The sequence below is a fragment of the Pongo pygmaeus genome, chromosome 8, assembly GCF_028885625.2.
Source record: "Pongo pygmaeus isolate AG05252 chromosome 8, NHGRI_mPonPyg2-v2.0_pri, whole genome shotgun sequence".
Classification (NCBI taxonomy): Eukaryota; Metazoa; Chordata; class Mammalia; order Primates; family Hominidae; genus Pongo; species Pongo pygmaeus.
This window is the reverse complement of record NC_072381.2, coordinates 49,312,254-49,322,022: the sequence shown is the minus strand read 5'-3', so window position 1 is coordinate 49,322,022 and position 9,769 is coordinate 49,312,254. Positions and strand designations below refer to the sequence as shown.

Sequence of the window (9,769 nt, the reverse complement as noted above, 5' to 3'; positions counted from 1 at the left end):
TGACCTTCAAAGAGCACCCCCTTATGAAAGTTTTATCTTGCTTTCAAGCCTAAAGAAATTTCCCAGTCATTTAAACTGATATCACACCGTTTTGTTTTCATTATAACACCCATGATTTCTTATGTACTATTGCATTCTTTCTTTTTCTTTTTCTTTTTTTTTCTTTTTTTTTTTTTTTTGAGGCAGAGTCTTGCTCTGTCTTCCAGGCTGGAGTGCCTTGCTGCTGTCTAGGCTCACTGCAACCTCCACTTCCCTGGTTCAAGCAATTATCCTTTCTCAGCCTCCTGAGTAGCTGGGACTACAGGCGCACGCCATCACACCTGTCTGATTTTTGTATTTTTAGTAGAGACAGGGTTTCACCATATTGGTCAGGCTGGTCTCAAACTCCTGACTTCAGGTGATCCACCTGCCTCGAGCTCCCAAAGTGCTGGGATTACAGGCGTGAGCCACTGCACCCTGCCCATTATTTCTTTATTATCTCTGTTTCTGCACTGGAGTGGAAGACTCATAAAAGTAGCTGTCTGTCCTGCTTACTACTTGTCCCTGGAATAATGCCTGGTACATATTGCATAATCAATAAGTATCTGTTGGCAAACCAGTGAATTCACATTCTAAGAATGCAGTTGTGATTTTTCTTTAATTATTCCACTCCTCATTTACAAATGAAAGAACTACCTAGTAGCATGGGAAGTTTTCTAATTTACTTTAGGAAGGTTCTGCTCTTTTGTCATTGCTGTAATGATGCCAGGGCAGCAGTGTTCTCAGAGATCTTGACACAGGCTTTCTTCCATTCACCCGTTGAAACACTTCCTTGTACAGAGAGTAGCTAATTAATGTACTTCATTGCAAAATCCAGGCAACTTCAAAATGTTTAATAGCCTTGTGGGTTTTACTGGGGAATAAAGGGATATTTAAAAGCTATCACTGAGCATTTTTAAATTCAGTCTCCTCTGTGATCATATGAAGTAGAAATAGTATATTCTCGAATGACAGAAAATGAAACTCTCAAGGGGTTTAAATGCTTGGATGAGGCCCAGTGTGGTGGTTCACACCTGTAATCCCAGGAGTTTGGGAGACTGAGGTGGGAGGATCGCTTGAGTTCAGGAGCTCGAGACCAACCTGGGCAATGTAGTGAGACTCTGTATGAAAAAAGTAATTTTTAAAAATATTTGGCTGTGCACGGCAGCATCCCAGCACTTTGGGAAGCTGAGGTGGGTGGATCACCTGAGGTCAGGAATTCGAGACCAGCCTGTCCAACATGATGAAACTCCGTCTCTACTAAAAATACAAAAATTAGCTAGGTGTGGTCGTAGGCACCTGTAATCCCAGCTCCTCAGGAGGCTGAGGCAGGAGAATTGCTTGAACCCAGGAGGCAGAGGTTGCAGTGAGCCGAAATCACGCCATTGCACTCCAGCCTGGGCAACGAGAGTGGAACTTCATCTCAAAAAAAAAAAAAAAATGGGGAGGCCGAAGCAGGCGGATCACGAGTTCAGGAGATCGAGACCATCCATGTTGGCTAACACGGTGAAACCCCGTCTCTACTAAAAGTACAAAAAATTAGCCGAGTGTGGTGGTGAGAGCCTGTAGTCCCAGCTACTCAGGAGGCTGAGGCAGGAGAATGGCGTGAACCCGGGAGGCAGAGCTTGCAGTAAGCCAAGATCGTGCCACTGCACTCCAGCCTGGGTGACATAGCGAGACTCTGTCTCAAAAAAAAAAAAAAAAAAAAAAAGTTTAAAATTAGCCAGGCATTTGTCATGAACCTGCGGTCCTAGTTCTTGGAGGCTAAGGCAGGAGGATCACTTGAGTCCAGGAGTTTGAGGCTGCAGTGAGCGATAATCATGCCACTGCACACTCCAGCCTATACAACAGAGTGAGACTCCGTCTCAAACAAACAACAAATGTTCAGGTCATATGAGTAGTAAGTGGTCAGAGCTGCATGCAAACCTGGGTCTTTTAATTTCATATCAACCATTCATCCTTTCACATCTCCTAATGCCAGTTTCTAAGAGGCAACATCATCTCATGAAAGCAGGCCTAGACCAGAAGTAGGAAAATCTCTCCTCATTCAAAGGTCAGCTTGCCATTTGCCAGCCATGCTATCCTCAGCAGCTTCTCCTTCTGTAAAGTTGGGATAACAAAAAAGTTTCCCTCCTTGCCAACCTCCTCTGGTGACTGGGATAAGCACACAAGATGATGTACATCAAGACACAACACTCCCAGCAAACAATGGCATCCCAGCAGACTCTTGTGGACTGCCTGCCACGTGATGGCTTTCGCTTCAAGTCTACTGCCGAATCTGCTAAAGCGAGGGAGGAGTCGCAGGTGAGAAACACAATGATGTCATGGGTTTGTTAGCTGAGGATGGTGGTAAGCAAAGAAACCTCTTCTGGAAGAATAAAAATGGAAATAGCAACTAATGCTATTCAAATGGCTTGTTGCCATTTGAAGTGAATATTAGCTTGCCTTGTCTTGGCAAGTCCTAGAGAGATATTTCACTGTGAGCACAGGAGTTAAAGGCAGCATGCTTCAGCTAGCACATTTCAGCTGGCTTAACACAACAAACCCAGAGGAAACCATCCAGTCCCAAAGGGTACTGAGCGCACAGCTCTACATCCCCATGAGGGATAGTTCATACTCACCGCGGCAAGCTGCTGGAGAAGATGCAGGGAATCTGTTCCTTCTCTAGCTGAGGATTCAGATCTGACAGGTCCAATGAACCAGGATCACCCTTTCCTCCTCCCTGATCAAGTTTTTCAGAGAAACTATGAGGGAACAAAAATAAATCCCTGGAATAATCCTTCACAGACTCTTTCTCAAAATTGTAACTAATCTAAAATGAAAACCAATCAGAAAAAAGCTAAAAGTTTTATTCATTTTGGCTGAATTAGAAGAATTTGTGTTATGACCCAGATAAGAGGCTCTTCCATATTTTTTTCTTTTGACTTAAGACACTATTAAAATGAGGTTTTTAAGGCCAGGCACGGTGGCTCATGCCTGTAATCCCAGCACTTTGGGAGGCCGAGGCGGGTGGATCCTGAGATCAGGAGATCGAGACCATCCTGGCTAACATGGTGAAACTCCGCCTCTACTAAAAACATACAAAAAAAGTTAGCCGGGCATGGTGGCGGGCGCTTGTAGTCCCAGCTACTCGGGAGGCTGAGGCAGGAGAATGGAGTGAACCTGGGAGGCGGAGCTTACAATGAGCCAAGATCACACCACTGCACTCCAGCCTGGGCGACAGAGTGAGACTCCGTCTCAAAAAAAATAAACAAAAAATAAATAAATAAATTAGGCTTTTAATATCTTATCCTAAAAAGCCTTGGACGTATCTATAATTTATGTTATGATTTTTGAGAGGTTTCACCTGAAGGGAGTGTGGAGACTATCAGCGCTCTGTCGAGCTCTCCTTGAAAATGCTTTCTATTACTAATAGAACCTCTTTTTCTTATTATTTATACAAGACCTTCTTTGATTTCCTGCTTGTGACACTTTGGAATGAAAAACTGGTGACTGCATTAATTAAAAACAAAAATGAGATGGCTTATTTTTTTCTTTCCAGAAAATCCTGGCCAGAGTCCCTGCAAGCAGACCTCAGTGTGAGCCTGCAGTCTGCGGGGCCAAATGTTCGGGTTTCTGCCATTTGATCTGATACAAGCTTAAGTACTGATTACAGTCATTTTGTTGGGGGTGTGTGTGTGTGTGTGTGTGTGTGTGAGAGAGAGAGAGAATGACAGGGTCTCATTCTGTTGCCCAGTCTGGAATGCAGTGGTGCCATAATGGCTCACCGCAGCTTTGAACTTCCCAGTAAGCAATCCTCCCACCTCAGCCTCCCAAGCACCTCAGCCTCCCAAGCACCTCAGCCTCCCAAGCACCTCAGCCTCCCAAGTAAATGGGACTACAGGCTATGCCACTGGGCCTGGCTATTTTTTCTTTCTTTCTTTTATCTTTTTTTTTTTTTTTGAGAAGGAGTCCCGCTCTGTCACCGGGCTGGAGTGCAGTGGCACCATCTTGGCTCACAGCAGTCTCTGCCTCCTGGGCTCAAGCGATTCTCCTGCCTCAGCCTCCCGGGTAGCTGGAACTACAGGCACATGCCACCACACCCAGCTAATTTTTGTATTTTTAGTAGAGACGGGGTTTCACCATGTTGGCCAGGATGGTCTCAATCTCCTGACCTCGTGATCCACCCGCCTCAGCCTCCCAAAGTGATGGGATTACAGGCATGAGCCACTGTGCCCAGCCACTGTTTTCTTTTTTAATTTTTTTGTAGAGATGAGATCTCACTATGTTGCCCACATTGGTCTCAAACTCCTGGCCCCAAGCGATCCTCCCGCCTCAGTGTCCCAAAGCGCTGGGATTATAGGCGTGAGCCACTGTGCCCAGCAGAACCATTATTAATTGGAGAGTAAGATGAAGCCCAGCAACAGAGGCAGGTGGAGGTGGCAGTTTGATCGGCCATCTCAAAATTCAAAGAGGAAAGGAAACTTGACCTGCCTCCTTGACCTCCTACTTCCTTTCCCTCTCCTCCCCTCCCCTACCCTAATCAAATTGCACGATCAGACCTGAGAAAGAAGAGAGACTTAAAAGAGAACAGGGTGAGGACTTCTGCAGCAGCAAAATGACCAATGAAGAGCTTGTGCCCCACTTTTCACCACATGGAGGAATAGTCCAGGTGCTTGGGAGACAGCTGCAGCTGGATGCAAATCCTGAAACCAGGAGGTCCTGGCCAGGTGCAGTGACTCATGCCTATAATCTCAACACTTTGGGAGGCCAAGGCAAGAGGATCACTTGAGGCCTGGTGTTTGAGAACAGCCTGGGCAACACAGTGAGACCCCATCTCTACAAAAAGTAGAAAAATTTGCTGGGCATGGTGGCATGCTCTGTAGTCTCAGCTATTCAGGAGGCTAAGGTGGGAGGACAGCTCAAGCCCAGGAGTTCAATGCTGCCATGAGCCACAATGGCATCACTGAACTCTAGCCTGGGCAACACAGCGAGATCCTGTCTCTACTTAAATAAATAAATAAAATAAAAGTAAGAAGTCCCATCTCTGTCAGAAAACCACCAACCAGTAAATGATAATACCCATACATGGGAGATGAACATGAGCTTTCAGCTCTATTATCCCACACAAATCCTCCTTCAGTCAGTTCGTTCAGTAGGAGACTTCTGCCGTTGCGAGGATAAGGAAACAGTCAGCTTGTGCAAGAATCCTCTGTATGAGAAAGAAAAGACACAATACCAGAATTTGGATTTTCCATCTGATTCAGATCTCTTTCTTACCTCTCCGACACATTTAACTGAGTAACTATCACAAAGCAAAGGAAAATAAAGAAATACTAGACTTGATCTCCATCCTTAAAGAGCTTCCTGATTTGTCTGGGAATTCAGGGCATCATCTGGCTGTGAGTTACAGCTGTAATATCTCAGTACAATGGCTGGGATGTTATGTAAGGGCAATGAGTTTATGCTTGCATTCTAGGGATAATCAGCTCTCACCTGCTCTCTAGAATGCCCAGCCCAGAGGCGATCAGCAGTACTTAATCAGAAAGGGCCACACACTGGGTGATATGGCTTGGCTCTGTGTCCCCACTGAAATCTCATCTTGAATGTAATCCCCATGTGTTGGGGGAGGGGCCTGGTGGGAGGTGATTGGATCATGGGGGCTGATTTCCCCCTTGCTCTTCTTGTGATAGTGAGTTCTCCTGAAACCTGGTTGTTTGAAATTGTGTGGCACTTTCCCCTTCACTCTCCTGCTCCGCAGTAGTAAGATGTGCTTGCTTCCCCTATTCCTCCCACATGATTGTAAATTTCCTGAGGCCTCCTAGTCATGCTTCCTGTTAAGCCTGAAGAACCGTGAGTCAATTAAACCTCTTTTCTTCATATAAATTACCCAGTCTCAAGTAGTTCTGTATAGCAGTGTGAAAACAGACTAATACACTGGGGCAACAAATATAAGTTCATCTGTTATCCTTATTGCCATCAAAAATTCACATTTTGCGAGTCAATAGGGCAGTTCCTCAAAAAATTAAAATTAAATTACCACGTGACCCAGTCATCCCACTTCTGGATATTTCCCCAAATGAATTGAAAGCAGGGTCACAAAGAGATATTCAAACACCCATGTTCATAGCAGCTCTATTCACAATAAGCCAAAACATAGAGCAACTCAAGTGTTCATCAAAGGATGAGTGCATAAAAACAGGTGGTATATACATGTGAAGGAATTCAGCATTAAAAAGGTAGAAAATTATAACATGTGCCACAATATGAATGAATTTCTTGAATTCAGACAATGAAGATGGTACAACCTAAACCCTGACTTTTGATCCTGGTATTGTTTTTGGTTAAGCTGTTGTTTTTGATGGTAGACATCAGGTCCATTTTTCTCTTAAAACTATTTTGTGTTTAACAGAGTAAAATTATGTTTCTAATCCATCTAAAAGCTGCATGAAATTATTTAGCTCTGGAGGAAGAAGGGGGCTAGAAAAAGCCTCGTCTCACACCGCTTGAGATGAACCTTGAGGACATTATGCCAAGTAAAGTAAGATAATCACAAATGGACAAGTATTGTCTGATTCCACTTAATGAAGTAGTGAAAATCATCAACTTTATAGACAGAAAGTAGAATGATGATTGCCAGGGGTTCGGGGGAGGAGAGAATGGGCAGTTACTGTTTAATGGGGACAGAGATTCCATTTTGCAAGATGAAAAGAGTTCTGAAGATAGATGGTGGTGATGGTTGCACAACAGTATGAATGTATTCAATGCTATTAAACTGTATACTTACAACGATTAAGATGGTACATTTTCCAGCCTGGCCAACAGGACATAACCCCGTCTCTACTAAAAATGCAAAAATTAGCTGGGCATGGTGGTGTGTGCCTGTAGTCCCAGCGACTTGGGAGGCTAAGGCACGAGAATCACTTGAACCCAGGAGGTGGAGGCTGCAGTAAGCCGAGATTGCACCACTGCACTCCAGCCTGGACAACAGCATAAGACTCTGTCTCAAAAAAAAAAAACCAAAAACAAAAAACAAAAAAAAGATGGTAAATTTTGTGTTTCATGTATTTAACCAGAATTTTAAAAATAACAATAAATAGATACATTTATAAAAACTTGTTTTAATGTTTTGCAAATGAACATAACAAATGTCAAAAATGGGTTTTCATTAGTGAAACAAGTAACTTTCAAGTAGCATAATTAATATTAGAAAATGACTTTCATTGGTGAAATAAAATGTAGTCACAGCATGTGGATTCACTAAAATTGTCATTGCTCCCCAGCCTTACGTGAACCGGGCATAGAAGAGCATTCGGCCAGTGCTGGGTACTCCAAGGACAGCACTCAAGGTCTGATCCCTGGGCAGAGCACAGTGTAGTCAGTGATGTTTGTAGAGATGGGGTCTCGTCATGTTGCCCAGGCTGATCTGGAACTTCTGGCCTCAAGCAATCCTCCCGCCTCAGCCTCCTGAGCTAGGATCAATCCATTGTTGAAGAGTACATGGATGTTACTTTGCAGACTGTCAACCTGAATTTGTGTTTGCTTGACATTGCCTAATAATTAGTTTCAGTTTCAGCTTACCCACTTTTTGTCAGCAATATGCAGAAGAGACTGTGCCCTTTTTAGTGTATCATATGAGGAAGCATCTCATGTTGGTTTGTGCCATTACTGGTGCAGTGACTTTCAGCCACTTGGTTAAGGTGGAGTTGGCCATATTTCTCTACTGCAAAATTACTGATTTTCCTTTTGTAATTAATAAGTGTGTTTGAGAAGATTCTTTGAGATGAGGTATATATCTCATTCTTCATTGAACTATAAGGTTTTTTTTAAGTGAAAGAAAATTTATTAAGAAACTAAAGGAATAAAAGAATGGCTACTCCATAGGCAGAGCAGCGTCACTTTAAGGTTTTGACGTCAACTGATTTTTGTCCAAATCAATAATTACTGCAATGATTGAAAAATGATTATTACTAAGTTTATTTTCATTGTCTCAAGGTCTGCTGAACTCTGGATCCAGGCTGTGTCAATAGGGTAGTGTGGTGCCTCCCGTACCTGTCTCAACCTCCTACAGTCCTTTTTATTTATTTTGTTTTTTATAATAGAGACAGGGTCTTACTATGCTGCCCAGAGTGGTTTCGAACTCCTGGGCTCAAGCAATCTTCCTGCCTCAGCCTCCCAAAGTGCTGAGATTACAAGCGTGAGCCACCACACCTGGCCAAGTTCTTTACCATCTTCAGAAGGATTAACTTGCACTTTCAGCAGAAGGATAGACTCCAGGGAGACTATGAGAGATTTAGGGCCCAAGTTGATAATATCAAATACACTGAACTTGACTGTGTTCACCATGTTCTGGGCTCTAGAGAAATGAGAGTGCTAGTGAGGTTGGTGCCATTTTGGGTGTCTTCTGTACCTTGAAGTCCCTCAGAAATCTTGCCCCTGGTCTTCTTGTTCTAAGGACATAACAGGTTCCTTTTTCTCTGGAGATGAAATCTAGATCTTCAATTTTTTGAACCAAATTTGGACTCTTGACCTGGAGCACCAATTTCTTCAGCAAGTTGTTCTCTGGAATCAATCCCAGGGTATAGATTTTTCATAAATGCCTTGATGAGAGTGTGTAACTGACAGGCGCTGTAGGTGGTACAACACTGCCTGGCTTCTCTACTTTGAAACTCCACACCAGGTTGATCTTGCCCATGGCTCTGGCTTCAATCTAAAGTCTCAGGTTCTGGTCTTTTCTGGAATCCATTCCCAGCTCTTTGATTCTGAAACCAAATCTGGATTCTGTACTCTTCTGTACTGATTTCTAAAGCAAGTTTTTGTTTGGTAGCATAACCTGGGTAAGGTTTTTGATTGAAGGTATTGATAAGGATTTTCAATTGACCTTCTGTGAATTTGGTGTGATTGCTCCTGCGATTTGTTGCTACCATCTTGCGTGAAGAGATGTCTTTGGCCATGCTGGAAGAGAGTCCTGGAGGCTGAGCTACTGTCTGGGAGACTGCTTACGGCTCATTTTTAAAAAGAAAGATTGCATATAATACAACATAATTCACAAATCTAAAGCATATGATTTTCTGGGTTTTGACAAATGAAAACACCTGTGCAACTTCAACCTCACCAGAATATGGATGAGAGTGTCTACCCAAAAGCACCAGTATTCTAACAAACAGCTTTGCATTTTTTGAATTGTTCAGTGCCTGTGAGGATTCCTTACTCCAAGTTTATGACAAATATATTCAGAAGGCATAGTCTATAATTAGTGTTTGGGTAAGTATTTTCATCAATTGTCTGATTATTTGCTGTGAATTCAAGTGTGCTGATTTTTATGTAGTTGTTCTGAGGAACATTGTGCCATTTTTCATGTGGAAACCACTTGTAGGATAAACAGAGATTATGAACGCACAGAGTTGGTTGTGATGGGCACGTCTACCTGTGGCTGCCATTTAAGTGGAAGGTGGAATCCGACTCTGGAGCATCGGCAGCCTGAGCTGGTGCTGGGCTCACACTGACCCTGGGAGTGCTCTATGCATGCTTCACCTTATGAGGGGTGCGGCAGGAACAAAAATAGAAAAGTGTGCTCTACTTTCACGTTACCAAAGGACAGAGGATACCACCAAGGAATTAGAAAACTGTTAAGTGAGGATTTATTCTTCTTAATAGCCTTTCAAACAAGGAATTTGAAAACAAGATTCTACTCATCCCACACCAAAATGTAAACAGATATATCATGTTTTATATTCCCAGGATAATTTTGGTTTTACTTAAGCATCACTAT

At 43.1% G+C, this 9,769-nt stretch overlaps 1 pseudogene; it reads right to left on the bottom strand.

Moving 5' to 3' along the window:
• Positions 1-8,336: 8,336 nt before the first annotated feature.
• Positions 8,337-8,951, bottom strand: LOC129045010 (double homeobox protein A-like; annotated as a pseudogene).
• Between the last annotated feature and the right edge of the window lie 818 nt (positions 8,952-9,769).